Source organism: Sphaerodactylus townsendi, linkage group LG15, assembly GCF_021028975.2.
Source record: "Sphaerodactylus townsendi isolate TG3544 linkage group LG15, MPM_Stown_v2.3, whole genome shotgun sequence".
Taxonomy (NCBI): Eukaryota; Metazoa; Chordata; class Lepidosauria; order Squamata; family Sphaerodactylidae; genus Sphaerodactylus; species Sphaerodactylus townsendi.
This window is the reverse complement of record NC_059439.1, coordinates 40,104,532-40,132,337: the sequence shown is the minus strand read 5'-3', so window position 1 is coordinate 40,132,337 and position 27,806 is coordinate 40,104,532. Positions and strand designations below refer to the sequence as shown.

Here is a 27,806-nt window from a genome sequence, read left to right as displayed (position 1 = left end):
TGGGTTCAGTCAGTCAACCAATTATGAATCCATCTAACAGTAACATTGTCTAGTCCACATTTCACTAGCTTACTTGTGAGAATATTATAGGGCACCTTGCCAGCTCCAAGGTGGGAAATATTTGGTGATTTGGGAGGGTGAGGCCTCGGGGGAGGGGGGAGTTTGGGGAGGGGTCTCAGTGGAGTCCATGTCCATGGACTCCACCCCTCCAAAGCCGTCATCCTACCTTGGTCATGTGGAGGCTGGCAACTCAACTCCCTGCCCCTAACCTTTCCTGTAGGATTTTCCGGTACAGTTTGCCTGTCAGCGTGTTTGTGCAAATAGCTGAGACTTTCAAAAGCTCCCGTGGAAATAAATGCTGTCGGCCTCTAAGGACCTCTTGTTTTCTCGAAGGACCTCTTGTTTTCTTTTGGTGCGGCTGCTCCTTTGCAGCAGCTCCTCAGCCGGGCTGCCTGGGGTCGGGACTGACCGGGACTCCAGCAGGGTCCCCTTTATGCTGAAGCTGTGAGAGTTGACCCCTCTTCAGACCCACCCCCCACCCCCTGCAATTCCATGAAACATCCCGCCCCCGCAAATGCTAATTTTGTCCCACCGGGCGCTTGGAATTCAGCCGTCCGCGGCCAACAGCTGGTGGCGCTCGCTGAAAAGTGAGAGTTTCTGCTTCCTTGAGGTTTCTTTTTCCATTCCACGTCCCCTGTTGGGGTCCCTTGTTTGCTTTCGCCCGCCTGTCTTGTTTCTCTGGTTGCAGCTGCCCCTCTCTGCATATTGTGGCCTGCTGTTCAATCCTGCCTGTCGGAGCTCTTCGAGGCTTCTCCTCCTCTCTGGGAAACTGAAAGTGCTTCGGGATGCCTGCTTGTTTCAGCTGCTTTCATTGCTTTGAGCTGCCCTCCTCCTCCTCCTCCTCCTCCTCCTCCTCCTCCTCTGGGTTTCAGATGGCTCCCCCTCCCTGCCAGATGGATTTGGGTGGGAGTGGTCCTGTGCAGGGCTTCTTGAAGGCACTTCCTCAAAATGGCTTTCTGAATCCAGCCGAAGCTCCATCTGAGCTCCTTTCTTCTGCCTGTGGCCAGCTGGGGGGGAGGACGAAGCAGAGCAGAGCCGCCTCTGGTTGTCGCCAGCTTTTGGGGCACATTTCAGCCTCTGGTGAGACAGGCAGCCACGGGCGTTGGTTTGCTGTTTGGTTGTACGCACACAACCTTGAGGAAGAAGAAGAAGAAGATAAGGGTGTCTAGCATTTATAGTGCTCTTTGTTATTATAAGGGCCAGATATGACATAAATGTGACTAGGTCAGGCTGGGGCTGGGCGTGTGTGTGTGGGGCTGCCTCAGCTGGCCCCAGAACAGCAGCTGGGGTGGGGGAGATCAGGCTTGGACTGGGGAGCCTGCAGCAGCATGGGGGGACTGCCTTGAGAGGGCTTATCAGGGCCACCCCCCCAAATCTGGCCCTGGGTTGCGTGTTTGGCCCCCCTGCTTTGGGCATTCAAAGTGGTGGAGTCTCCTTCTGTGGAGGTTTTTAAGCAGAGGCTGAGTGACCATCTATCTGTCAGAGGTGCTTTGAGTATGCGTTCCTTCATGGCCGGGGGTTGGACTGGATGGCCCTTGGGGGTCTCTTCCAACTTCACGATTCTGTGAAAGCATTCAGTGGAGTTTCTCTGTCACCTTTTCCAACTGTGCCGTGAAGGGGAGGGTAAAACAGCTTGCCTGAGTCACGGAGGTCAGCCTTCTTTGCCCCACTTGCCTCTCTCAGTGGGAGGAAAACGTGGCTGCTCTGGGGGGGGGAGGAGGGGGGGCAGAGCTTTGGTTGGGCTAGAATTACTGACAGCTCTCTGTGAAAATGGGGTGGGCTCTGTTGCCACGGCAACATGTCCGATGGAACCCCTTCTCGGATTTCTTGCTGGGCAGCAAGGGCAACCACCTTCCGATTTGGACTTTTGCACAATGAAGAAAGCCTCAGTTTCTTGCAGTGGACGTGGCAGGGAAGAGCCCCCCCCCCCGCCCCCCGGTGGGCCATATTGTCATTCCCACGAGGCAGTATGAACTAGTGGAGGAAGAGTGGAGTTAGACTTGCTAGACTGCAGTTCCTGTTGTGGCGGCCATGAACTTGGCTGTAGGAGCCGGGCCACCACTGGGCGAGTTGGTTTCACTTCTGAGGCCCGACTTCCCTTCTGCGTGTTTGCAGAGGGCCTGTCTGGAAATATCCGAGGCTGCTGGCAGGCGGCTGGCGGCTGGAAAGGATCCCCGTTAACACCCAGATTAGATCTGTTTGCTCTGCATCTGGCCCAGGGGAAGAGGTGAGCTTACCTGCCCGGAGAGCATTGTTTGTGTCGGGAACTGCTAGGACGTGGGTGTGCTTTACAGGAATCGGCCGGGCGGCAGGACGCAGCAGAAGCAGGCCTTCAGTCAGGGCCTGGGGGTTGGTGAAAAGTGGCAGAGCAGCCTTGCGTGCCAGAAGGGAAGTCGGAGAGAGACGAGAGCTCGGAGCAATAAAAGCAGCACGTTCAGGTTTGACGGTCAGAGGTCCGTGGGGGGGTGAAAGCAGCTGAGCAGAGAACGGTGAGGCAGGAAGAGAACTAGGAACAGGACCCTACACGGATGCAGGTGGACCCTACCAATTGCCGTGGAGGAGGAGGGGGGACTGGCGTTTGTTTCTGGATTGAATCTGGTGTGTGTCCACATTAATGGTGGCTCCCAGCTGTCCCTTGAAGCTTTTAAACTTTCCAGCGAAACTCTGGCCTGGTGCCGTACATTCAAGTTTTGGGCCAGGATTTGTTTTAATCGAGATGAACTGGACTATACATCCCAGGGACGCTCCATCCTCCACACAGCCCAGTGGTGGGTTAAAATCGAAGCCAAACTCAATGAGTTGGGCATTTCCTTGGAGGACCTGCTAATGTTAACAGAGTAGGAGGTCCATGGGGCTATCAAGAAGAGACTTTTTGACAGAGAGTTTCAACAGATGCTAGAGGAAGCTAATGAAACCTGTTCCCCGATCTCTCTGGGAATACCTGTGGATAGATTAATTGTAGCCTGGTACCTTTATCTCCTGGTTGAGGCCCAGTGGCGTAGAGCAATCACCTTAGCTAGGTATAATGCCCTGCCTTCTTCCTTTAGCCTTGGATGCCACCTTGGAATTCCACATAAAGAAAGGAAATGCCCGTGTGGCATGGGTTCTGTGGAAGCAGTATCTCATATGCTGTTGGATTGTCCCTTTTTATGAGATAGGTAGGAAGAAGCACATAATCCCCTTCCTGCATGGAAGTGAAGGCATTACAGATAAACAGAAGGTTATATATCTTTTAAACAGCCACAACTACGAGCTGTTGGAAGCGGTGGCTAAATTTTTAAATGGTGTTATTTTAACTCGTCCGAAGTTGTAAAGGCTGTTATTAAAATTAAAAAAAAAAAAAAACTTTCCAGCAAGGCTTTATTTGCGTGCAGGACTGAGGCTCAGTGAAGAAAGGGTGTGCGTGGTGGGTAGCCAGCGGGATGGAGGGAGGCGGCAGCTGCCAGTCAACCTCATAGACCCTGTTACGCTTCCTGCCAAAACCTGGAGACCGTCAAGGACTCTTGGGAGGTTCCTGGTCTTGGTTAATTCTTGGAAGCCATCCTTCTGCTGGCAGAATTTAAGAAGACTCAGGGGAAAGCTTTGGCGGCAGGCACACTCTAGGCCCCCAGAGCATCAACCAGGGTTGCGACCTCCTTGTCAACCTCAAGGTGGTCTCTGTTGTTTTCAGCCTGCCTGGATGGCCCAGCCTAGCTTGGTTTGGTCAGATCTCAAAAACTAAGCAGGGCAGGCCTTGGTTAGTCATTCAGTGGGAGGCCACCAGGGGAGTGGCAGGGGGGCAGGCAGTGGCAAACCACCTCCCAATGCCACGTGCCGTGGAAACCCTGTGGCGGGTGGCCGTAGGTTGGCTGCAGCTTGATGGTCCTTGAGACACAGGTCAAGAAACCCAGGGCAGAAGAGAAGATATTTTACTTGGACCAGCTAATACAGAAATGGAGGCCACCAGCTCCGAGGTTGCCCTACGCTTGTCTTGAGGCAGCATGTTCTAAATCAGTGGTGGCGAACCTTTGGCACTCCAGATGTTATGGACTACAATTCCCATCAGCCCCTGCCAGCATGGCCAATTGGCCATGCTGGCAGGGGCTGATGGGAATTGTAGTCCATAACATCTGGAGTGCCAAAGGTTCGCCACCACTGGTTTAGCCTGATCTTGTCAGATCTGAAAAGCCACGCAGAGCAGGTCTTTGGACGGGAGGCCACCAACGCAGCCTGTGCAGAAGAAGGCAAAGAGAGCCCACTGCTGCTTCTTGCTGCCTTGACAGCCTCCTGCTGGGGTTGCCGTTCGTCAGTTCCAGCTTGATGGCATCTATGTGGTCACGTCGGGTGGGGAACATTTCTCAGAACAAGGAAGTTAACGGCGCTCAGGGCAAACTGCACGAACATTCGCTTGGAACGCCGTATTTTGTGTCTGATTTTTACCTCCCCCAAAATGTCCTGCCACTGAGTGAGACCCGTCTCTCACAAAAAGAGTGGCCAGTATCTGTGGCAGCTCCCTGCTTGACCGAGACACCTCTATGCGGCATCAAAGTTGTTGTTTTTCGGCACCGAGTTAGAACTCTGTTAGCACATCTGAGAATTTGACGGCTGATTGGTTTTTACCACCTCCTGTGATTTTTTTTGCTTACTTCACTAGATTTTTAATTGCAACTGCATTTCGCCACTTTAAAGTTTTTTATCCACCCTGAAGGATAGCACAGAAGGTACAACAACACGGTTTTAAATAAATAAATAGATACATAAATCCCTCAGTGTGGAAATAGGAGTTTGTGTGGGACTCCAAGAAGCTTTAAATCCAAATTCTTCTTCTTCCTTTTGTCTGAAAGGGCGTTGAGCAGAAGCCCCCGTTCTCACGTTTCTTTTTGTTCCTTCCAGGGCATTTTGTGCTGCAGATGGCGGTGATGGGGATTGCTTGCCAGAATGCCCCCGCCACTGGGCACCCGAAGGAGCTGGCCGCGGGGAAGGGGCCTCCGGAGACGGTGGTCAAGAAGGAGAGCAGCAGCAGCGCTGGCAAAGTTGACAGCCTGGAGGAGAAGGAGCTCCAGGGGCCGTGGAAGATCTTGAGCGACGTGATCGCCAAAGGAACGGCCAAGGAAGACGGCGGGAAAGAGAGTCTGGCTTCTGTGGTCTCCATCATTGCCCAGGCAGAATGTAAGCATGGGATGGCGGAGGAGTAGCACTGAAACCACGCCCTCTCTCTGGCAAAGGAGAACAGAGCTGGCTACAGGTTTGCCGGAGGAGTCGGGGTTCGCAGCGGTATCGGATTCCTTGCTGACCAAGCTGCAGGGAAGCACGCTGGGATCCCCTTTACGCCTCAGCAGACCTGTGAATACACGCTTTTCAGCCCATCTTTCCTTCCTCGTCATTCCTCCTCCTGGTGGTTCCTCCCTCTGTGTAGACGAGAAGCCCCAAGCACGGAGGAGGGAGGCACGGCACGGTGCAGCCAGAACCTTAAGAGCTGTGGAGGCAATACGAGAATTGCAAAAGGTATTATGCGGAAGCCTGTGTGCATGTTGGCATGGCTTTAAAAATAGTTGTGGTGGCTTTCTCCGGCTGTGTGCCGCGGTCCGGTGGATCTTGTTCCCTACCGTTTTGCCTGCATCTGTGGCTGGCATCTTCAGAGGTGTAATACTCTGAAAGAGAAGTCTGCCAATAATTGCTTTTGAAAATGCTCTCAGATTCCAGAAGACGAGCCCGCTAATGAAGTTTGGTTGAGGGTGCACTTTCAGCTGGAGGAAAGAAGTCCAACCCTGCTCCTCTCTTGATCATTCTCTAGATCAGGAGTGGGCAATTATTTTTTCCATGGGGCCGCATAAGAAACAGAAAATATTGGTGGAGGGTCGGGCCAAAAGGCAGGGGCCGAGACGGCTTTTGAAAGCCCCGCATGAAGCCCCGGCAGCCAAGGCAACTGGCTTGCAGGGATAAAGATGCCTCGGGCCCCTCAGCGACGGGCAGGGGGCCAGTCCGGGAGTCATACGGGCTGGGCCGGGATGTGGCCCTCGGGTGCGTATAATGCCCAGGTTCGCTCTAGATTCTACCGGACCTTTTTTTCACTGGTGATCATGACAACTTTATTAAGTGCATGTTGCACAGGACAGTGTACAAAATATGACTATTTGTAACCATTGAGTTTTACAAATTAGCCAGGAGTCCGGACAACACATGCTGACAACACAGAGAAGTTCGAAAAGAAGCACACTCCACGTTCCTAAGAACATCAGGAGAGCCCTGCAGGATTGGGCCAGTGGTCCATCTAGTCCGGCATCTTATCTCACACGGTGACCAACCAGGCCTTCTCCTGATGCTGCCTCCAGGGCTGGTATTCTGAGATTTGCTGCCTCTGAATTTCATCACTGGGGCTCGTAGTGACTGATGGACCTGCCCTCCAAGAATCTGTCCAGTCCCCTTTTAAAGCTTCCGTGGTGGGGGCCATCCCTACGACCTCTATTGGCGTATTAAATTCCACATTTTAATCACTTGTGATTAAATCCCAGAAACAGAATGCTTTGTTTACATTCATTCTAGCTTCCCATTTTAGTCCAGGATTTCAGAAACAGAAAGAAACAGAAAGCCTTTATGGGCATGTTAAAAGAACACCGCAGCTACAAAACAAGAGCTAATACAAGCCAAGAACACATCCAAGTCGCAAAACCCAGAAGACACATCAAGGTCCATGTTCACATCTATCAACAAAAAGAAGGCCACCAATTCACATTCCACTGGGCCCGAACCACCCAACAACAAGCAAATTCTGTCTGCATCATACTGGCCATGTTTGTTATTATTAAAAACCACGTCTCTCTTAGTGCAGGATTTATTTTATTAAAACTGTGGATTCTGCGGTTTGAGGTTTGTTTGTAGAAGACTTGTTTTTTTGGTCTGGATTTCCTTAGGAGTCCAGTCTTGTTTTGCAGTAGTGACAATAATTTTTGTGAGGATGAGGTGGTGGGTTTTTTTGTTTGTTTGTTTGTTTCTTACTCTGTCCCCGTCATGTTTTCTTTCCTGCAGGTGAGAACAGCCAGGAGTTCAGCCCCACATTTTCTGGGAAGCCTTTTATTGCTTGTAAACGATACAGGTAACAGGAGGGTCTGGGCGGTTGGTTTAGTTGAGTTGACTAGGTTTTTAAACTGTTCTCCCCAACTATGCAGGCTCAGAGCAGTCTACATCGCAAGGAAAATCTCATGTTCTCCAGATGTTACTGAAGTTCTTATCATCCCCTGCCAGCAACATGCTGGCAGGGGATGATGGGAAATGTAGTCCATAACATCTGGAGGGCCGCCAGTTTGACACCTGTGGTCTACATCATTTAAAATGCAATAAAACAGGAATACAAAAATATAATAATACAGTAAAGCCATCTAATAGTCTGATACGTAGTGTCCACATTTTTCAGTGAAGATGGAAAAATCCCGGGGGGCGGAGGGCGAGGGGAAGGGAGAAGCAGGCCAGCTACAAGCAGGTAGATGGATCCATTCATCCAGAGGGATTGTGGCAGTAAGGATTTCCAGGGTTTCAATTCTTTTTCAGCTTTGGTAGCCTTGTATGCCCAAGGTGGCAAGCCGTTCTCCAGAACATAAGAACATGAGCCTGCTGGATCAGACCAGAGTCCATCTAGTCCAGCTCTCTGCTACTCGCAGTGGCCCACCAGGTGCCTTTGGGAACTCACGTGCAGGAGGTGAAAGTTTTCAGCCTCAAAGTGATTTCTTTCTCCCCAAAGATGCTGTTCTGGTATATTCTGCCTGTGGTCCCAGTTCAGCTGCGGAGGCCGTCCTCTTTTGGGGAGGAGAGGGCTTTCTAAGATGAAATACCTGAGTGAATGTCTCTTGTTTCAGCCGGTCTTGCAGCTTCGATCAACTCCTTGAAATTAATGTGGGCCGATGCAAGGTCAGGGGAAAATGGCGCCAGCGTATCGGAGGGCTATGCACCGTGGCAAAGCGCGGAAGAATCGGAAGAAGAAGAAAAAGGCCCAGCTAGCTGCGCCAGCTTCCCCAACCCAGAAACCCAGGACTCCCGAACAGGAGAGCGGCGTGCCTGTCCCAGTCCAGGTGGGGTATCCTCCTTGCCTCCGATGTGTCTTCATCAAATCTAGAATACAGATTCCCTCATCTTTGGGCCAAGCTGGACATTAGCAGTTTTAACTGACTGAGTCTGGGCTCCTCAACCTAACCTTCTTGTTCTCGATTATGCCTGACAGGGACGAAACTTAATTTTTCTAAACTGGCAGGATTTAGACTGCAGCGGAGGGGTTGCCTTCATTCCCCTCCCCACCCCTCCCCGCCTGGGTTGTTTTGCTGAGATGAAATTGCCTGGAGGGGTGTGTGTGTGTGTGTGTGTCTGGTTTTCTTTTGGGGGGCTACTCTGTATGTTCACCTCCCCCCCTCCAATCCACAGGGCAAAGGGTGCCACCCGGGGTCATTTTTTTGGGTCCATTAGGAAACAATCACGCTAGGATGGGGGTGACAGTCTGGGGGGCTTGGCTGTGAATGGTTTGCAGGCAAGATATTGGGAAAATGGGGCTGGGCACAGATCTGCTATGGAGGAGGAGGATGGGCCCCCTGCACCCCCCCCCTCCATGACTGACTTGGGGCATCCTTCCAGTCATGGATGTTTCCCATGTTCCATATGATGTGGAATATGTGAATCAAACGCATCAACAGAGCAGGCGGTGTCTGGGATCAGCGGTCCTTTCTGTGGGGTGGGATGGGATTTCCTTCTTGCAGCGCACGCACCAAACCGGCCTAGAATGCCTCGAGGGGGTTGGGCAGTATACAAAACCCATAAACAAACAAACAAACCCGACTCTTGGAAGACGAGGGGCTCCCTGGAGCCACACTGGTGGGGAGGGGGGAATTGGAAGTCTGTTGCAGAAGGAAGCAGTTGGTGAAAATCGTCCTCTCTATTTGCAGAAGTTCTCCTGCCTGGTATTTCAGGAGCTGAGTCTGCTCACAGTCTGGTGATCTCGGAAGCATTTACCTGGGTGGAAATTCTCTGAGGGATCAGGGTAGATTAGCAGAAACCCTGGGCACTTGGTTTCCCAGATTAGCTCTAAAGAAATGGTAACCTGGGAAGTAGGAGTGCAGTTTCACCCCAGTGCAAGATCTGTTGTATTTTTTTGAGGGGGAATAGGGGACCAGTCAGCCTAGGGTTCCTGTCGGCTGGGGTTGTGTTTTCTGCTCGGTCAGCTCTTTCCTTTTCCTCTTAGGAGGACGACTCCCAGCTGGGCACCTTCTTCAGCAGCAGCAGTTCGTGGCGTCCAGAGTCGTGCCAGGATTTGGCCTGTGACCTCGGACTTCTTCCAGGAGAAGCCCAGCCTGGCCTCCCTTCCAGCCAAAGCTGCCCTCTCGCATGAGGGAGGACTCCTCAAGTAAGCTAGAGCTGCACAAGCTGATCCAGGCCCCTGCCTCCAGTGCCTAACCATGTTTGGCGCCACTTACCGCCAGGGCCACTTTGAGCCAGCTTCTGTGTCAGAGGCCTCTGGGCTGGAGCTTTGGGGGCAGATCCTCTGCCTCTCCTCCCCATGGCAGTCAGGACTGGCTCCCCTGCCTTGGAGAGATGCCGACTCTGGGATCGTGACTCTTGGATCGACCTTTTCGCTTCAAGCCAACATGGTGCCTAATGGCTGGGCTGAGCTTGGAGTGAGGCTTCCTCAAATGCAGCCACCAGTCCTCCAAAGCCACCTCAGACTCTGTGGAGGAATTCCTGGTGGACTTTGAAGGGAAGCTGCCATTCTTGGAGAGCCGAGAAACTCTTGGCTGGAGCTGGCCAAGACTTGCTGGGTGCGGAGGCGGCTCAGGTTCCTGAGGAGGGGATGTGGAACTAAGGGCGCTGCTGCTGGTGGAGGTGAGAGCTTCTAGAGCCAGGCACCGGAGGAGGCTGCAGGTTGGGGAGCAGGTTGCCCAGCTCAGTATGGGTAAGTTGAGACAGGGCACCTTTTTTCATTCCCTGAGGCCAGGCTGGACGTGGTTAGAGTCCAGACTCACTGAGGTGCAGCTTTTCTTGGCAACAGCACTTTAGAGCAAGCCAGCACAGCTGTCCCGTGGAGATTCCTCTCCCCTGGTTGGCCATTAAACCCACTTCCCACCAAAACATCTCAACCACAGAAGCATCTGGCATGTTTTAAAGGACATAAGAACAAGCCAGCTGGATCAGACCAGAGTCCCATCTAGTCCAGCCTCTGCTGCACTCGCCAGTGGCCCACTCAGGGGCCCCTTTCGGGGAGCTCACAGGCAGGAGGTGAGAAGCAATGGCCTTTCTGCTGTCAGCAGGCAGCTCCTGGCACCCTAATCTTTGTTATAGGCATGGTAACGATCTGTTCAGGAGGATCAAGATTAGGGCCATAAATCGCATCTTCTCCATCAATCTGTCCAAGTCTCCTTTTTAAAGCTATCCAGGTGAGTGGCCATCACACCACCTCCTGGTGGTAGCATATTCCAACACCACCACAATCACACTGCGTTCATGAAGAAGTGTTTTCCTTTCTTATTAGTCCCTAACTCTTCCCCCAGCATTTTCAATGAATGCCCCCTGGTTCCTGAAGTATTGTGAGAAAGAGAGAAAAATGTCTCTCTGTCAAGCATTTTTTTTCTACCCCGTGCATAATGTTATAGACTTCAATCATATCCACCCTCAGCCGCCTCCTCTCTCCAAACTAAAGAGAGTCCCAAGCGGCTGCAGCCTCTCCTCATAGGAAGGTGCTCCAGTTCCTCAATCATCCTCATTGCCCTCTTCTGCACTTTTTCTATCTCTTCAATATCCTTTTGAGATGTGGCGACCAGGAACCGGACACAGGGACTCCCAAGTGGCACGCACTCACAGCTTTATATACCTTTAAGGAGTCTCAAAGCAGCTGACGAAGTTCTCCCCTCCCTCTCCCCACAGTAGACACCTGGTGAGGCAGGTGGGGCTGAGAGAGTTTGGAGAGAACGGGAACTGGCCCAAGGTCACCCAGCAGGCTTCATGTGTAGGAGTGGGGGAAACAAGCCTGGTCCATTAAGCCCTCAACCACTGTTCCACACTGGCTCCTGTGAACAGAGTGGAGGCCAATCTTAACAGTCAGTGTGAGGGAACAGCCAGCAGAGCCTGACTGGGGAAGGTGTAATGCGCCAGACATCGGTTCAAGTCCTAGGGCTGTAAGTAAGCTTTTGAGGGCGTGCATTGGTGCCTCTCTTGGCATGAACCCACAGCAACATATTGGCTTAAGCCATTGAACTCCAGCTGATTTGGGGTAGTAGGTGGATTTCCCACGACAAGTGGTTCTTCCAGAAGTTGCTCTCTCTCTGGATAGTTTTCAAGGGCAAGCTCCCAGGTGAGTGTGTGTTGCAGTAGTCTGTGCCTTGAACGCATGGCAGCAAGTATCACTGTGGCCCTGGTCAGCTTTGTCCAAAAAACAGAGCAGGTATCCACATGCAAGAGAAAAGCTGGAGGGAACCACTCAATTTGCAGGTAGAGGGCCTCTTTCTGAGGGCGGGGCTGATAAATTAGCCAAGAGGGATTTGTTTAACATGCCCTTGGGGGGAAAGGAGGGAGCCAAGAAGTGCTCTTTAAGTGCTGCCATAATAATAGTGCTCCTGTGCCAGTGGCCCTTCCTCTCTCGGCTGTCAATGCTTGGTTTATTTTTTTCACTGCTTGGCTGCAGAAGGGCCTTTTGGAGCCTGGCTCACAAAAAAGTGGCCTCCTGTGCTAAACAGCCAAGCTGGAAATTGGAACTTGTAGGGGTGGTGAAAGCGTGGGGGGGACAGGTGTCCTAAGTGGATCCTCAGCTTTTGGAGTGTGGGAACGTGGATCACACAGTTTTAGTCCCAGGGTCCCAACCCTTTTGAGCCTCAGGGCTTAATTGGAGTTATGGGACGGGGTGTAAGCCAGGGTGCATCTGTGAAGTTTTAGTATTTTATATATTATTTTATTGTAAATTATGTATTTGATGTTTTAAATTGTTTTAGTGTTGATGGACAATCGCCCTCCCCGAAGGCTCAGGGCGGTGTCCATCAACACTAAAACAATTAAAATTATATAAATATAAACAACAAATAATAAATAAATGAATGAATGAATGAATGAATAAATAAATAAATAAATAAGGTAATGGCTGGGCACAAAATGACTTCCGCAGGGAGGTGAAGGCAGCCAGGCACAAAACGGGCGCTTTCCTGCCGGGTGCATCGCTTTGTCTTGCGTGGGTTTCTGCCTCCGGCACATGGTCCTGCTCTTCACCCGTTTGGCCCCTCAGTGCCCAGAATTCTTAAGCCCCAGAGGCCCCACTCAGAGAGGTTCTGAGTGGGAATACCTCCAGCATCCTGGTGACGACCAGCACCTTTTGCTTTTGCGCATTGCCAAAGTTTCCAACCTTGTTCCGGCTTTTTTTCACTAGAACCTCCAAGCTGTGGACCACTTGTGCACCGCCAAGAGGGCCCACTGGTCCAAGATGCCACCGCTCTGTTTGGCTTGGGGTCCTTGGGGGAGGTGTACATGAGTCCGAAGGACAAGCAGAGACGGGCTTCCAGTGTGCAGAAAGCCAAAAAAAAAGGTAGGCGAGGACGAAGCTTAAGTGCTTGGGAGCATTTGCACCTGAAGGCCCCAGGGAGAGTGGGAAGATCAAAAGAGGGGACTGAAGTCCTCCCTTCCCTTTTGAACTGTCAGGGGAGGGCTTGAGCTTTACGCTGCTCCTGGAAGTCGGGCTGTCACTTGTTTGCTACATCACCAAGGTCAAGGCTGAAAGCTGCCTCTATGATATGTCCAAGCAGTGGAAACCTCACTTGGGTGAGGTGGTGGTGGGTGCAGCAGGTTTTGTGCTGGGGCTGGAATTCCCACCCTGGGAAGTCTCTGCTGTGATTAATCCTCTCCACACCAGAGGGAGAGCCGTGGCTACTGCAAAGATGTGTGCTGCCATCAGCTCTCCTGGAGGGAAGATTTAAGAATATGAACGCTCTAAAAGAGTTTCCGTTCTATGTGATATGACTACGGCCAGAAACACTTTGACCATTCCCCGTTTCTATGTCCCAAACACACAAGATACCCACGAAATACACCTAATTTCATTTTCTTGCAATGCTCCCAGTAAGTAATCTAGTGTTATAAGATACCCAAACTCTGGAACAGCTCTGATGTGTGCTCTTTTGTGAAACTATTGCAAATTTTATAATTTGGAAATTAGGGGTAATTTGAAATCTGTATTTCTAAACTTTGTTTTGTTTTGTAAAATTGGTCCTCCTGGTTTGCGCCAATTAAATGCTTAGTTAGTAAGTTAGTTACCTTTAAGTTCCAAAATAATGCTCAATAGATTACACACACCAGGTGGAACCTTTTGACTATTGGGAGATGACTTTTAAAATATTAAAATGCTCTTGATAGTTGCAAAAAAAGATGACACAGGTTGCTGTATTGTTGGCTCTTGGGGCAGTGATGGGAGGTTCCTACCTGGACTCTCAAGGTGCACAACATCAGCCAGCTGTGCTTAGATCTGTTTGGATCCACTGGGTGATGCTGCTCGGTGGCTGCCAGCCCAGTGGTCCAGGTGTCAGGCTGCGTGGAAATGGCAGCGGGGATGTCCAGGAGATGGTTATTCCTGGCTTCTGTGCCTCTTCAATGTGGGGAGACAGCTGGACATCGTGTCTCGCTGGTGTGCCAATAACCTGGGGTTTGCATTCACCGCTCTCTCCCCGGCTGCAGACCCCCCCCGCACTCTGTGTCTCCTTCATTCCCTTTCCTGTTTCAAGTTCCTGAGCCGAGCAGACACCAGCGGGGGGCGGGTTTCCCCAGTGCGACTCCTCACATTTTCCTCCCTCGTTTATCTCCCGGCAGACGGTCTGCTCGGCTGTTTTTCTGTGCAGCTCTCCTCTTGTTCTGTAGCTGCCCACGATGAGCAAAAAAAAGTGGAATCTTCAAATGTCTGTGTGTTGGAGGAGTCGTGGCACCTACGTTTGGCCATTAACGTGTCCAGCTTCTGTGAAGGGCCTCCTGGCTTTCCCTCAGTGATCACATTTTTTACTTGGAAATCCTGCAGGAGGAGAGGCCAGCCTGGGCTCTGAGGGGGGAACCAGATTCCTCAGCTCCCCAAGTCCTGGTCTTCTAAAGCTCCCTTTGACCTTCCCAGAGCTCCCCTTTGCCCGTCCACAGCTCTTCTCCCTTTTCCGTGTGCTTACTGACACTCCTTGGTCTACCTCCTTCTCTGCCCAGTCAGGGCTGCTGAGGCATCTCAGGTGGGATCCTTTTGGGGCCACCTGCTCCCCACCCTCCTGTCAGATCCGGATTTTTCTGTTCTCTCGTTTGGATTTGCCTTGCTCCCAGGGGGGGCTTCACCTGGTTTTCCCCAGCATGCTTTCTCTTCCCCACTTTCGGATTCTCTGTTTGATGTGTGGCCATATTGTTAATTCATATTGTCCACTTTTTTTTCTCTCGCCTTCTTTTCTTGGTTTGCCCTTTCCTCCCTCCTGCACTTGACTAGTCTGCTCTTCCCAGGGATTTCTTTTTATGGTCTGCTTTGACTGGGGGGGTGGGGGTCTCTTCTCGGCTTCCCTCTGAGCTTCTCGTGGTGCCAGGCCTTGGGCTCTCTGCCCATCCGCACAATTCCTTCTCTTCCAAGGTTCTACTGCTGTGCTATTGTGTGGTTTTTGTCTCTTGGGGAGCAGCAGTGGCGTAGGAGGTTAAGAGCTCGTGTATCTAAATCTGGAGGAACCGAGGATTGATTCTGCACCTCACGCCTCGAGCTGTGGGAGGCATTTATCTGGGGAATTCAACAGATTTCAGCCTGGGCACACCTCCTAATAATACCAGCTGGGTGACCTTGAGGCTAGTCACAGCTTCTTGGAGCTCTCTCAGCCCCACCCACCTCACAGGGTGTTTGTTGTGAGGGGGAAGGGCAGAGAGGTATGCCCTCAGTCTCCCTGTAGGAGAGAGTAGGGACTAAACTGTAAGAGTCTTCTTCTTCTTCCTCCTCTTCTTCTTCACTCCTCTTTTCTCCTCCCTCTCTTCCTCTTCTTCTTCTTCCTTCTTCTTCCTCCCTCTTCTTCCCCTCTTCTTCCCTCACTCCTCCTCCTTCTGAGAAGTGTAGTTCTCGGATGGGTTGACTTGGGGACTGAGGCTTTATCATCAACCTCACTGTTTTCTTTTGCCAGGGACCGTGGTGCATAACCACAGTGCTTGACCTGCCCTTGTTTCTTCAGGTGCGAGTTGAACACTTCGCAGTAGAGGGAGTTGATAAGGACTTGGCTAAGTGACCCATGCCAAAATCCTCCCCTTGTTTGGAGCAGTGAAGGAGGGCCCGTGGGTCACCATTTTCTTGGAGCTGATGGAAGGTATGTGAACACAGGTGTCAGAAACTCAGAGCCCTCAGTCAGCCCCCGGGCCTCGCTGTGGTCCAGGTCAGTCCAGGCTCAAGTGACCCGTAGCCAATCAGAACAGCCGCACAAGGTCCATCCTGCGTTGTCCCAAACAAAACCCCGACTCCTTGCCGAAGAAGCTCAGCTCCCCCCCTTGGATGTGGGATAGCTGTCGTTGGGCTTAAGTATCCCATGGTTGCTTTAAACTTTCATGACTTCGGCGGCTGTTTCTAATTTTTTTTTTTCAACTCCTTCGTTTCTGTCTTCCTAAGTAGCCTGAGCTGGAGTGCCTGCCGCCTCCTTTTCTTTTCCTGCAGCACGCACCCCTCGTGGTTCGCCAGCTGGCTCGCCCTATTATACAGATTCTCCTGCTCCTTAGCCTTTGTTGGGAAGGGAAGGGGGGGGAGATGCTGCTGCCTTGGGGTTTGAAAAGCCAGTGGGCCCAGGAAAGAACATGAGAACATAAGAACGAGCCTGCTGGATCAGACCAGAGTCCATCTAGTCCAGCTCTCGGCTTCAGAGGTGGCTCACGAGGTGCCTTTGGGAGCTCACATGCAGGATGAAAGCAATGGCCTTCTGCTGCTGCTGCTCCTGAGCACCTGGTCTGCTAAGGCATTTGCAATGGTAGCCATAAATTGACTTCTCCTCCATAAATCTGTCCAAGCCCCTTTTAAAGCTATCCAGGTGAGTGGCCATCACCACCTCCTGTGGCAGCATATTCCAAACACCAATCACACACAGAAGCAAGTGTTTCCGCTTTTATTAAGGAGTCCTAATTTCTTCCCCAGTATTTTCATAATGGATTGCACCCCTGGTTCTGAGTACATAGGAGAAAGAGAGAAAATGTATCTCTGTCAACATTTTTCTACCCACCCATGCATAATTTTATAGACTCGGAATCAATATCCCCCTCAAGGACGCCTCTCTCCAAACTAAAGAGTCCCAAACGCTTGCAGTTCTCCTCATAAGGAAGGTGCTCCAATCCTTCCAATCATCCTCAAGCGTCTCCCTTTCTCTGCACTTCTTTTTGTCTCTTTCGAGCATCGCTTTTTTTTTTGAGATGTATACCAGAACTGAACACAGTACCTGGCGCGTGTCGACCTTTTACTTTCGCTTTATATAAGGGCATGACAATCCCGCAGCTCTTATTATCAACCGCTTCTAATTATCCCCCCAGCATATTTGCCTTTTTTTCATAGCTGCCATGTATTGAGTTTGACATTCCTATGGAATCCATTTAAGGCCAGATTTAAATCTTTTCCTTGGTCATTTGTGATCGATAGCACTGACCCTCCTGTAAAGCGTGTATGTGAAGTTTGGATTTTTGTCTCCTATCGTGCATCACTTCTACATTTGCTACATTGAACTGTATTTGCCATTTTTAGCTCCACTCACCTACTCCTCCTATCAGTTCCAGAGACTAACTGAAAAGATTTCTACGCAGCTGCCCAGCTGTTGCCGTTCTTGAGCACCTGGTCATTTGCAATCCCAGATCAAGGAGGATCAAGATTGGTAGCTGTAAGAACATAAGAACTAGCCTACTGGATCAGACCAGAGTCCATTCTAGTCCAGCACTCTGCTACTACGCAGTGGCCCAACAGGTGCCTTCTTTGAGCTCACATGCAGGAGGTGAAAGCAATGGCCTTCTGCTGCTGCTGGCTGCTCCCGAAAGCACCTGGACTGTTAAGGCATTTGCAATCCCAGCAGATCAAGGAGGGATCACCACCTCCTGTGGTGGCATATTCCAAACACCAATCACACGCTATGGAAGCTGTAAGTGTTTCCTTTTATTAGTCCTAATTCTTCTTCCCCCAGCATTTTCAATGGATGCCCCTGGTTCTAGTAGTATTGGCTGGAGAAAGAGAGAAAAATTTATCTCTGTCGACATTTTCTACCCCATGCAAAGTCTTTGCATGCTCCCCTGTGGCACATGGGGCAGTTGCCAAGGCAAGAAGATGTTCAGGTCCCTTTTTGGACAGCGTCATGTTTGAAGTTCAGGAGCCTCGTTCTGTGTGCACACCTGGGATTGCCTGGGTTTTTTTCCTCTCATATACTAAGAGATGTAGAAATCTTTTGAGATTCCAGAGCTCAGTGGTGTTCTTGAGACCTCCAGGGATGTTATGGACTACGACTTCCCATCAGCTCTCGCCAGCATGCTGGCCAATTGGCCATGCTGGCAGGGCTGATGGGAATTGTAGTCCATAACATCTGGAGTGCCAAAGGTTCACCACCACGGGTCTAGATTCTTGCAGCCGCGAGCTGGCAGTGATGAGTCCTTCCCTGCAGGTGGATCACTCAGTCATCTGCTTTCCAAGCAGTCGCTGCTATTTAGTTGCCAGAGGATAGGAGCTCTGACATTACACCTGGGCCCTAGGTGTTGGAAGGCACAAGCGTGATGCATACACTCTCGCAACATCCTCCATGGGGATGTGAAAGGTATGTGCCTTGTTAGCTAAGTCGGGGGTGGGAGGGAGTTTTCACCAAGATAGGTCGGCTTCTGTAGATACTTAGCTGATTTTTAAAAATCCAACCCTAATTTTTTATTGGACATACTGGTTTTCTGCGTGGGTGGTTGGTGCGGAGGTGCCTGGTGTCACATGAGTCCCCATCAGGTTGGTTCGCTGGGTAAGAGATTGTAGCTGAGAAGCAGGCTTAACACCTTGCTGGACAGCCAGGCCTTCATCCCAGTGATGTTCCTGAGTTCTGAGTGCTGTCCTTTTCCCTTGCCAGCCTAATAATGTCCTCTCTTATCCAAAGACAGAGAGGGCTGTGCTGTTCTTGTGACTTTGGCCACGCGGTTCACCTTCAGCCGGATGGCACTGGAAAGTACTTGGTGACAGGTAAGTCGAAACAGATAGTTCAAAATGTTGAAAGGTGTCTCCCTCGAAACCCAAGTTTGGACTTCTCCCTCAGCATTATGTTGTTGAGCAAGCACCCAAAGCCCACTTTGAAAGCCAATATTGTAGGGGAGTTTGCCCCCCCCCCTTTGCAGTAGAAGTGCTGTGGTTAAGAGCAGGTGCACTTAAATCCTGGAGGAACTGGGTTTGATTCCCCACTCTCTCTGCCGCCTGAGCGGTGGGAGGCTTATCCTGGAGAATTCAGATTAGCCTGTACACTCCCCACACATGCCAGCTGGGTGACCTTGGGCTAGTCACAGGAGCCTCTCCCCCAGCTCCCACCTACTCCTCACAGGGGTGTTTGCTTGCCTGATCTGGGAATAATGCCTGCTCCCTCAGAATCGGCCCCACCTAGGTTCTTTTTTTTGAAAGCAGCTCTGCTGTGCTGCCTTACCAGGAGATTACGTTCTTGGCAATGAGACCCACCTGGCCCCTGAGGTGGTGATGGGGAAGCCGTGTGACCTGTCTGTGGATCGCCTTGCCAGCTGCTGCATTATTCTCATTCTGCTGAATGGGTGTCACCCGTGGGATCCGCTACTTCAATCAGCCCTCTGCGCCTCAAGGTAAGCTGCATATTTGCCTACCTGATGCAAAGCCCTAGGAGAAAGCAGTAAGGCGAGGGAGCAGAGAGCTCTCTGTAGGTCTAATCTGGAGGAACCGGGTTTGGATTCCCAGCTCTGCCGCTCTGAGCTGTGGGAGGCTTATCTGGGGAATTCAGATCATCCTGTGCACTCCCACACACTCCATCTGGGTGATCTTGGGCTAGTCACAGTTCTTCTCGAGCCTTCCCTCAGCTCCCACCCACCTCACAGGGTGATTGTTGTGAGGGGGGAAGGGCAAGGAGATTGTAAGCTCCTTTGAGTCTCCTGCAGGAGAGAAAGGGGGGAATGTAAATCCAAACTCTTCTTCTTCTTAGCTGATGGTTAGACCTCTCCAAGCGTTGTACACACTTTGGGGTGCAGATTTGGGGATGCTGTATCCTGAGAGGTAGATGATTTCTGTGTTTCTTTAATTGCTCGGCACATTTGTGTCTGAGCACGATTCGAAATGCTGGCTTTTTTCCTCTTTCAGTCCCCGGATAGGTTGGGGGGGGCCAGGAAGACACTTGAACCCCAGAACTGTCCAGCCTTAGTTGGGATCCTCCTTTCATAGATTTGCCTCCTGCATCTCCCCCTGTAGGAGGTGTGAGGTGGACAGTGGCTGAATCTCAGCTGGGGGCTGGGGGGGGGGGATGTCTGGGGAAAGTTCTGTCCCTCCTGCACCACCTCCGCCTGCTGCCAGTTCCAAACATTTTTTTTTACGCAGACTTTTAACCAAGAGATTCTTTTATCTTGTATTGTATCTGTTTCTGTCTTGAAGGCCAAGAACTTCAGTTTCTAAGGCTGTTTAATGATTCTGCTGTTTTAAGTGCCTACAGCTATACTTGGGAAGTGTTTTAATACTGGTTGACTCGGGCTGTGTTCATACTTGTGGTAATCCTTTTTATTTGTTCGGGCTTCTTTGAGCTACTCTGCAAACAGCCACAAATAGCCACCCTACATAAAAAATAAATACATAGAAAGAATGCTTATCTTTAAAAAAAAACTAATTGTCATGTAAAAAACTAATTCCAAAATGGAGATAATTTTTAAAAATCAAGTTATAATAGGAAAGAGTCTTGTGGCTGCTTTTAACAGATTTATTGGTGGTGTGAGCTTTGGTGCTTTTGTATCCTGTGTGCAGAATTCTATCCTCAGCTGGCAAACGCTAATGCTAACTCACAGGGGAAACTCAGGAAACTGGGTGGGAGCCGAAAGGCCCCAAGTAGAACGGAAGAGCCGCGGTTTCTAGGCATCAGGCAAAAAAGGTGTATTAGATAAGTACAGTGACCACATCTACAACAACGGTAAATTGACCTTGCTTTCTTTGCCAGTCTGATTTAACACCCACAATTAACGCACCTTTGACCTTCTCAGAGCAGCAGCACCTGCTTCTTATGCTATATGACCTTTTGAGTCTAATTTGATCTTTTTTGATATGTTCATCACTTCCCAAATGAATAGAAGGGGTGAAACTTGGGGTCCAGGTATCCCATATAGTCTGTTGCTCCGGAGCCAGTAGACCGTGCATGCTTCCAACCTTCCCCTGTTCTGTGTCTTTGCAGATAGCCAAAGAACCGCCCCCTCTGAGGGATATCCCACCCCTCCTGCCACCCATTCACCACCGATGTGCTTAAGGCGTCGGCCTGCAGAAGGAACCCCTGGAGCGGGCCAGCTCCACACAGCTGAGAGCAAAGGCATTTGCTATGGCTTTTGGAGCAGGGTGAGTGCATTCCAGCCGTGCATAACTGCTGCCTGCCTCTTGTTGGGCACAAAAGCCTGCTTTCAAGTGGGTTCCTGCTTTCATGCGGCCACTGCCAAATCCTGGTGCTGTCGGCTTTCGCGGATCCCAGTGTCTTGTGATGTGGGGACCTGAAATGGGGGGAATGGGAATCGCAGGTGGACGGTAAGCTTCCGTAATTCTTTCCTACATTCTACAACATATGTACATGAATTCTTAGTCATAAGAGCATAAGAATGAACCTGCTGGATCAGACCAGAGTCTATCGGTCCAGTTCTCTGCTACTCGCAGGGGTCCACCTGAATAAATCACAGTCACAAGTTTTCCTTTATTGGGTAAGCAAACAATATACAAAATCAGCATACAAAAATTTGGCCCATTATTGCTCAATACAATTATAGACACTGGTACTAAAATACCAAATACAGGTGCCTTTGGGAGCTCACAGGCAGGATGGGAAAGCAGTACCTGTTGCTGCTGCTGCTGCTCCTCGAAAGCACCTGGTCTGCTGAGGCATTTGCAGTCTGAGATCAAGGATAATCAAGATTGGTAGCGATAGATGTACTTCTCCATAAATCTGTCCAAGCCCCAAAGCTATCCAGGGTTAGTGGCTATCACCACCTCCTGTGGCAGCATATTATTCCAAACACCAATCACACGCTATGCGTGAAGAAGTGTTTCCTTTTATTAGTCCTAATTCTTCCCCCCAGCATTTTCAATGAATGCCCCCTGGTTCCTAGTATTGTGAGAAAGAGAGAAAAATTTCTCTCTGTCAACATTTTCTACCCCAGGCATAATTTTATAGACTTCAATCATATCCCCCCTCAGACGTCTCCTCTCCAAACTAAAGAGAGTCCCGAACGCTGCAGCCTCTCCTCATAGGGAAGGTGCTCCAGTCCCCTCAATCATCCCTCAGTTGCCTTTCTCTGTAATCTTCTTTTTTTTTCATTCTTTTTTGAGATTCCTTTTTTTATAGATGCGGCGACTAGAATTGAAATATAGGACTCCAAGTGCGGTCGCATCTAATGCTTCTTATATATGGGCATGACAATCTTTGCAGTTTTAGTCCCAGCAAAGTTTTACTTCTCCTTTGAACAAACTTGTGCTCTGAACACGCTTTGCCAAAAGTTAAATGGAAGCATGAAGGAAATTTCCTGTCCTTTGTCAATGCAGGCGCAGGCAGGAGGAGGACCTGTCACTCTTCCTTCTTTTTTTATTTTCTTACTATAGGGACCAAAAAAAGATCCAAGCTGTGTCTTTTGTACCTCTGCATGCTCTGAGTTGTGCTGGTTTCTCCCCCTGCCTCACAGAGATTCTCATTTCTTCTCCTTCGTGGCCTCCTCTTGTGTTTTAGTGGGAGGCCTGAAGACCCCCCTGGAGAGGAGAGTACAGGGAACTCCCCGACGCCTCCCGGGGGCAGAAAGCTGCAGTCTTCCAGACCCTCCACACATCCATAACACCGAAGTCTCCCCGGAGTCCCAGGCCTTTTGGCCAGCTTCCAGCCCACCACGGGATCCTCGGAGGCCAGGCAGAGAAGACCCCGTCGGCCGACCCCTGAATCCACACACAAGGAATGGTCCCAGCCGTGGGACCTTTGGCCCAGCCTGCATCAGACAAGGCACCTAAAGATACCTGTTTTAACGGCCAAGGAGCAGGAGCTCCAGAAGCTGGAAATCTGGTAACAGCAGAGTTGTGTGCGGGTTTTCTTCTCTCTTAACTGCCTTCCTGCTTTCTTTCTCCTTATCCTCCTCCTTGGGGTGCCCTTTCACTCAGATTTTTTCTTGGGAAAATCCGGCACATTGGAAGGGCTGTGCAGCTCGGCTACAAAGCAGGATGTATTAAAGTTTGGACGGCTGGCCTCTCTCCCATGTGCTGTGGCCCAGGGGGTTTCTTAGCCCTGCTTTCTAGCAAGAAGGTCCTCCAGTTAGACATTCCAGCTTTCTTTTCTCCCAAGCGAGCCCACTTAGCGTAGTGGTTAAGAGCAGGTGGACTCTAGCCTGGAGAACCAGGCTTGATTCCTCCTCTCCTCCACATGAAGGGTGGACTCTTTTATCTGGTGAACCAGATTTGTTTCTACATTCCTGCTGGGTGATCTTAAAAGCAAGTCAGAGTTTTCGCTGAACTGTCTCAAGTAGCCCCACCTACCTCACAAGGTGTCTGTTGTGGGGAGAGGGACAGAAATGGAGTTTGTCAGCCTGCTTGAGTCTCCCTTTGCAGGAGAGGAAGGCAGGGTGTAAATCCGAACTCCTGCAATTCTTCTTTTTCTTCCTCTGCTTTTTTTTCTTTGGGTAAAAGGGGCTTCCAACCTCCCCGGGAGACTCTGGAAAGAATCCTATGAGCAGCAGTGGCGTAGGAGGTTAAGAGCTCGTGTATCTAATCTGGAGGAACCGGGTTTGATTCTCGGGGCTCTGCTTTTTTCCTGAGCTGTGGAGGCTTATCTGGGGAATTCAGATCAGCCAGTGCACTCCCCACACATGCCAGGCTGGGTGCGACCTTGGGCTAGTCACAGCTTCTCGGAGCCTCTGTCAGCCCCACCCGATCACAGGGTGTTTGTTGTGAGGGGGGGAGGGCAAGGAGATTGTCAGCCCCTTTGAGTCTCCTGCAGGAGAGAAAGGGGGGATATAAATCCAAACTCTTCTTCTTCTTCTTCTTCTGTTTCTTCGGCTGCTGCTGCTGCTGCTGCTTCATAGGGGACTGGAGTTGGTGATGCCGGCAGTCTCTGTTCACCTCCTTCCACATTTCAGACCAGAGGCTAGTTTTCCCCTAGTTTTCACCTCAAGTCGCTCATTTCTTAGTGGGATTCAGAGCCAGGTTTCGGATCCCCCCCCGCCTCCCTTTCTACGGATGCCCATAGACTGTGGGTGGGGTGGGGGTGATTCTTATCCTGGCAGCAGAGTGGCTGGCCCCTGTGGGCTTCCAACAATGCCTGCGGGTGCAGCAAGGGGCAGAAACAGACAGCTGCCAAGTGGCCTTGGGCTTCTGCCTGTAATGCCGGCCTTGTCTCTGTTCCCTAGGAGCTGGTTCCCTTGAACAGTTTGGCTCATCCCTTCTCTCTGGAAGAGCAGGAGCGGATCCTCTCATGCCTCAGCCCAGACAGCCCCCTTCTGCCAGATGTTGATGACCAGGTAAGGGCGGGGGCGGGGCCCCGACCCAGCCAATGGGATCCCAGTGGGGCAGTCATGCAGGCATTGAGCCTCATGCTTACAAGTTTTGTTCACGTTAAGTGAGGTTTAGAAACCGGGTGCTGAATGCTACAAAATGGGAAGGCCCCAGGAGCATCTGCCCCGGCAATTACAGGCCTGGAAGCTGCGAGACCTCCTCAATCCTGTCCTTCTCTCCCCTCATCCCTCCTTGATGGCCTGTAGCTGCTGACGGAGGGCCAGAGGAGGACGCCTGGCTTGGACCCCAGGGCGCACTCCACACCTGAATAATGCACCACCGAGCCATTCTCAGTGCACTTTTGGAGGCCCTTTGCAAGACGAGCTTCCCATGTCACACAGTGAAACCCAACTGGTGGATTGGAAGTGCCCTATTCAGCATGCCTGAAAGTACCCCCGGTTTCCTCCAGCGGGTCTGTTTCCCCTCCCTCCCGCGCAAGATCAATCCTAGGCTTTTAGCCAAAGAAAGTCCTTGGTGAGGCTTTTTATTTCACTGCCTCCCCCCTCCTTGTGGGCTACCACCCAGCCCCCCCACCACTCTTCTAGCCATTTATTACAGTTCATTCTGTATGCAAAAAAAAGCATAAGGTGTACCGCCTTTCTTACACCACTGCCTCCTTTGCTTCAGAGTTACCCCTCCCCAAAGTGGGGGTGGGGCATTTGTAGATATTAGCTTGTTCCGCAGGGGGTGGGTGATGCCCCCGAGCCACTCCGCCTGCCAGGAGAGAAACGGGGCTGCTCTTCCTTTCTGGCTCCTCCAGGGCTCAGTGAAAGCAGCGCCTCTCAGCCTGAAGGACAATCTTCACAAGGAGTTCTGGGGTGCATTCGTGGAGCAGCTAGGTGAATGGGCAGAGCTGCAGCTGGAAATAATAGCTGTTTGCTTCTAGCAGCAGACCGGTGGAGACCCCCCTGCCTTTGGATGGTATGACCCCTTTCCTGGTGACCCCTAGTCAGATACACAAGGGCTTCTTCTGATATATATCCTGAAGACTAGGTCATTTCTAGTAGCGTCATTCTGTCCCATCGCAGGGTCATGTATTAATAATTAAAAAGATTAAAAAAAAATTGTTGGATCTGCTAGATCTTTAATATCAGCATGCAGAGGGGTCAGCAAGTTGGACCTGACGGTCGGGATTAAAATGGTCAGTACAGAAGCATACATGAACCACCTATCTAGCCTGCTTTTATGCTGCAATGGGAGATTCTGTCCCACCCTTAGACGCCTTCCTTGCACCTTGCACTCTCCTAGCCAAAGAGAGAGAGAGAGCTTCAATGGTTGGCAAAGTTAGTTGACTCCTAGGCATTTGGCCTCCCTTGCCTTGTTAAAGGGAATTCCTAAAAAAGGGGGAGAGCAGGGACATATTTCTGTCAGACAGCTGAGGATATCACTGGAATTCCCTGATCACTTAATCTTTGCTATAAGGAGTGAAAGATTTCACGGGTGGATAGCATAGCTAGTGACTGTGGTGTAAATCCCAATGTTGGAACATTTTTACCTCTACTATGGTCCAACAGCTTGAGACTCACTTGTTAATTTTGAGTCCTCAAAGCAAAACAGAGAAGTAGCCACAGAACCTAAATGTAGCAAGCCAGGCTCTCAGCTTCTAAAAGGTGGGTTTAATCTAGTTTCAGGAGTTGTAAAGGGACAGCTTTTAGGGCACACAACATGGTAAACTGAGTAGCTTCTCTAGGAAATGGACAAGGACGTTTAGCTGAGCTGTTCTAAGCAATCTTCAATCCATAAAGAAGTCTTAGGTGGAGTAAATCTACAGACTTACATCTTTGATGCTAGTGCTGGCCTTACTGGCAGCAGGAGAAGGAGTCTTCAATCCATCAGTAGAAAAGCCAGGATCTTACCTGCAAAGAAAATTTTCTTGCTTGCCAATAAATTCAATGAATCTGACCCAGTTGCCCAGCCCTGCTCCCAAGGATGGAACAGTAGCTCTAAGTATTTGAATCGTTTAACTTGCTCCAGGGAATTCCCATTTAAGGACCAGCAGGTGGGCCCCCCAAGCCCTTGTAGGTAGGAGGGATCTTAGATTTCTCGAAGTGCCTAGGGAGCAAGACTTCCTCGCTGGTGCACACAATTGCAACAGGTAAGGAGATTTATTGAGGCCTCGTCTTGGAGCAAGACAGAAGGGCCAAGCGCCATCAATGCAGAGCTAGAGCAGGATATGCACCTGACCTAGTCTTGGGCAATGCTGCGTTCATTTCTAAGCTAATGCAAACCTAAGGTCATTCAAAAAAAGATTAAAAAAGTACAGGGGCCAAAACGCATCCCCTGCTTCATGCCTCTGATAATGGGTATTTTGGGAGTTAGCATTCCAGAAAGATAACATTTGATTTGGCAGGATGTAGCCCTGTAGGAGCAACTTAGATGAAGGCTAAGAGTCTACTATCAGTGCCCAGTCTGGACGAAAGCTTTCTTCCACAAGTCCTGTGATAGACTCCATGTCCCCCTTGAGATCAAGAAAGGCTGTGAAGTTTTGTCTTTGCCTTTCTACTATATTTGCAGATTAGCTTGAGTTTGGATTTATATCCCCCTTTCTCTCCTGTAGGAGACTCAAAGGGGTTGACAATCTCCTTGCCCTTCCCCCCTCACAACAAACACCCTGTGAGGTGGGTGGGGCTGAGGAGAGCTCTTGTAGAGCTGTGACTAGCCCAAGGTCACCCAGAAGCCATGTGTGGGAGTGCACAGGCTAATCTGAATTCCCCCAGATAAGCCTCCACAGCTCAGGGCGGCAGACCTGGGGAATCAAACCAGGTCCCTCCAGATCAGAGTGCACCTGCTCTTAGCCACTGCTCTGCAGCTTCTCACTGCAAAGCCACTGCTTCTCCCTTTAAGGACCTAGTGCAGCTGTCCAAGGTGGATTCTTCCCTCTCTAAAGCTTCTATGCTCCGGCCCTAAGATCTTATTCTGGGAAATCCTTGTATTGAGTTTAACGTAAAGCAAGTCCTTTGCATATGAATTGGCTAAGTTAAGCTGTCCAAGAGCAAAGTATTCAGGAGGTTGGACAAGGCAGCATTAGATTCCCTCAACCCAAGGTATACACCCCAGGATTCAGTCTCCTTCTAAGCTGCTTGCCTCTCTGATCAAAGCCGTCATCAGGATATCCTCCTTGGCCCTGTAGTGCAAGGATATCTGAGTGTGACGACAGGAGGTCTATGCGGTGGTCTTTGCCTTCGCTTCCTTCAAGCGGCGGGAGCTGCCTTCAAAGTTGATTCTTTGGATCTGGGCGGCTGGGTAGATCGGATGGTCGCGAAGGCTCAGGGAATGTAATAATTCCTTTCTGCCTCTGAGTGGTGATCACTGCCAGTCCAAGCCAGTTCTCGCAGCATCTCTACATTGCAGTAAGAGCTCTGGGAGCCACTCTTGCTTCCACGATTGAGGATGCATTTATCAGCACGAAGGTGGGTGGATCTGTGTAGGGTGGGCTTCTGGCTGGAAATGGTCCTGCTTTGGCCCAGGAAGGGGAGAAACAGGTGTAGTCCTGGGTGGGTCCCTCCTTGGGTGTGTGTGTGTTGGATCTCAGTGTTCAATCTCAGCCTATCTGTTTCTGGTTTCAGGGGTGAAAATTGAGATCCACTCTCCTTGCTTGACAGCAGAGTCTCCTCCACATCCGCGAGTGCCATGGAGCCAAGGTGGGGCAGATTGCAACGTGGGATCAGCAGCCAGGTGAGGGCTGGGCGCTTGAGGGGTCTGGCTTGCCACTCTCATGGCTCTCTTCCAACTCCCAGGCTTCCCTGCTGTGGGGGGGGGGGGGGGTTCTGCAGGGGAAGGGTCCCTCCTCTTTTCCCTACAGTGGCCGTAATAATAGCTGGCCTCTGGGCTGCTGGTGGGCCTGGCAAGGGGGACCGGGGGTAAGACTTGTCTTCTCTCAGGACTCCGTGATGTGCTCAATGTCTTTTGCTTCCACAGATCCCGGCCTCCACCTTCAGTTTCTTCTCCAAAGGCGGCCAGCCCGCTCACTGTAGACATGGAGGTCCTCGATTTGGGCATTGAGCTCCTGAGCATCCTCTCTCGGCCCAGACCGCAGTCTCCGGCTTTTGAAGTGGCTTAA

The 27,806-nt window shown here is 50.8% G+C and overlaps 1 pseudogene; it reads left to right on the top strand.

Annotated features, from left to right (window-relative positions):
* On the top strand, nt 1-27,806 carry LOC125444454 (annotated as a pseudogene).